Consider the following 3,184-nt stretch of genomic DNA (forward strand, 5'->3'; position numbering starts at 1 on the left):
GTGGCGTGCCGGGCCGTAAAGCGTGGCAAAGGCGGGGCTAAATCATAGAGGCGGGGCTTGAGGCGGAGTCGCGCACGCGCAAACTCTGGAACTGAGGCCAGACCCGCGCGAGTAGAGCTGGAGGGAAGAGCAGCTGCCCTAGAACTTAGGGGGCACATTCCAGAGGTCCTAAAACTGCACAGCGCCCCATACATGCCTACGCAAGAAAAGGCACAAGGCGGAAAACATGTCACACAAAAATAAAGTCTGCCGTCTGCACACTTGTCCCACTAATCTGCACTAGGAACAAAATGGACAGGAAGGACCCAGTCCCAGAGACTCACGGCCTCGCGGGCCATTATCTCGCTTGTCACGTACTGACGCTGGCTGCCACTGCCTAAATTGTGCAGAAACCCACTCTCCTTGGACCCAGTGGTCTCTGAACAGGGTCCACCTCAGAGTCGAGAATGTGTGAGTCTGTTGGCAAGGGCTAGAGGATTTGAGTTAGAAGGCTGAAGAGTTCCGGGCCAGGTCTCATTTCCAGAAATGCTCAACCTAGGGAATACTTTCTAAGCACAGAGGCTGCCTCCTGCAGCTCCGCCTGGAGTCACCATTGCTGCTTGCCAATGCTTTATGGTCGTGACTAAAGCTCTTAAGTGTCCTGTGCCTCTGTTTCCAGTGAGTAGAAGAGGGGCTCCTTTAGTTATTCAGCCAGAATTTTCGGCTTGCTTGCTCTAGGGCACCCTAAAATTAAAAGGCAGCTGAGGTCTCTTTTGATGACAAGACCTCACACCCTCAGTCTCATTTTATAGACGAATAAATGAGGCACAGGGAGGGTAAAGACTTTACCCAAGCTTCCTTGGATCCTAGGCAGCAAAGCTCGATTCCCATTATGTTTCCTAAGGATAGTATTTAGCTGGGAACTAAGTGACAGACTAAATACTCAAACTGGCTATAAAGGAGCCTAACAGTGGAGACGTCACCAAAATTTCAAGTCAGTGCTATGGGCATTAAACAAAACAATGAAAATAGTAGAACGTCTTTGAGAAGCATTGCTGCATGCCAAAACAACTGGGTCACTGGGCTGTCTGTCCAGTGGGGAAGTGGCTGCAGAAACGCTGACGTGTGTAGTTAGTTATGTTTAGAGACTGGGTGTGTTGATTTGTGCCTGCCTGGAATCCCAGCAGTTGGGAGTCTGAGGCAGTAAAGAAGTTCAAGGTCGGGCTTGAGAGATGGCTCAGCGGTTTAGAAAAGTCAGTGCTCTTCCAGAGGTCCTGAGTTCAATTCCCAGCAACGACATGGTGGCTCACAACCATCTGTAATGGGATCTGATGCCCTCTTCTGGGGTGTCTGAAGACAGCTGTGGTGTACCCATACACATAAAAATAAGCATATCTTTAAAAAAATGTTCAAGGTCATGGGCTACAAAATGAGTTCAAGGCCAACTTGAGATAAAGTAGACGCTGGCTCAAAACAAAACAAAGAAGGCGGACCCTTCCCCCACCAACTTTCTAAATTGAATTCTAAGTCAAAGCAGAGTAGGAACAGTTATATGCTAACAATAACCAACCAAGCAAGCACCGAACACTAGCTTTTATTTATGAGGAGAGGAAAGGGTCTGGGGTTCTGAATTGGGATGCGGTAGGCTGAGTGGAATCTCAGGAAAAGAAAGACAAAGTCCCAGGCTTCTAAATAGAAAGTAAAAACGATTTTTAAAGTTTGGATAAGCCACAAAACCGGGAATAATATTGAAGCAACTCCTAGGAGACTCCCAGTTGGTGTAGTGTGTAGTGATTTCTGTGAATTCAGGATGTTATCTTTGCTTATTTAAATGTGACCGACTCAAATTTTGTCCTAAGTAAAAGAAACTTTGAGCCAGGTATGGCAGTGCATGCCTTTAATCTCAGCAGGCAGATTTCTGAGTTTGAGGCCAGTCTGGTCTACAAAGTGAGTTCGAGGAAAGCCAGGGCTATACAGAGAAACCCTGTCTCCAAAAACAAAAACAAAACAAACAAACAAAACAAAAAAAGAAGCTTTGAAGAGCAGAAAAGCTATTGGCAGAAGCAACAGAAGCAAATTCCAGGCTAGCCTGATCTACATAGTGAGTTCCAGGAGATCCAAGGCTACCTAGAGATCCTGTCTCAAAACAAAAACAAAGTCATAAAACAAACAAACAAACAAACAAACCACTCAATGAATATTAGGGAAGAAGCTTAATTCCACAGGATGCCTTTAAATGACAATTTTCCTAAAATAAGGGATGTTCAAAAATATGAGAAAGTAATTAATGAAGACTGTGTTCAGGAAGATAAATAATCCTGGTATCCTACAAATTGGATTTTGAGGGCAGCCTCAGAGAACAGCAGCTAATTAATAGCAAAACAGATGGACTGATAAATCCCAGTTCTACCTTAGCTCCGTATCTTGGGCAAATTAGTTCATTTCTTCAGGCCTGTTACCTGTTTGTAAAACAACCATGCACCTACCTCACAGATCTGTTAGTGGGTCTGCACTTTTGTGTCTGGCTTATATGAAAACATTTTTAAATGTAATTTACAAATTACTTGATGGAATTGACAAGAGTTACAGTGTGCACATAGGAGGAGAGGAAGAGGCGAGTCAACCCTGGGGCTGTAGAGATGACCCACGTTCAAGCCCAGCACCTCAAAACCACTTGTAACTCCAGCTTCTCTCTCTCTCTCTCTCTCTCTCTCTCTCTCTCTCTCTCTCTCTCTCTCTCTCTCTCACACACAACACACACACCTAAATCAGGTGGATAGCTGAGTCGTGGAGGAGCACACATTCTTTCTGGTAATAATCATGTGCTTGGGGCTGGTGAGATGGCTCAGTGGGTAAGAGCACCCGACTGCTCTTCCGAAGGTCCAGAGTTCAAATCCCAGCAACCACATAGTGGCTCACAACCATCCGTAACGAGATCTGGCGCCCTCTTCTGGAGTGTCTGAAGACAGCTACAGTGTACTTATATATAATAAATAAATAAATCTTAAAATAAAATAAAATAAAATAATCATGTGCTAACTTGGAAAGCAAGCTATCGAGGGGCTTAAAAGACAAAGAAGTCTCCTCAGAAGAGCTTTCCAGTGATATACCAGTTATACACCAAGAACAGTAACTTCCTTCTTCAATTATGATTTATTTTCATTTTATGTGCATTGGCGTTTTGCCTGCATTTATATCTGTATGC

This window comes from Mus caroli, unplaced genomic scaffold (assembly GCF_978045245.1).
Source record: "Mus caroli unplaced genomic scaffold, Mus_caroli_1 scaffold_10, whole genome shotgun sequence".
Lineage (NCBI taxonomy): Eukaryota > Metazoa > Chordata > Mammalia > Rodentia > Muridae > Mus > Mus caroli.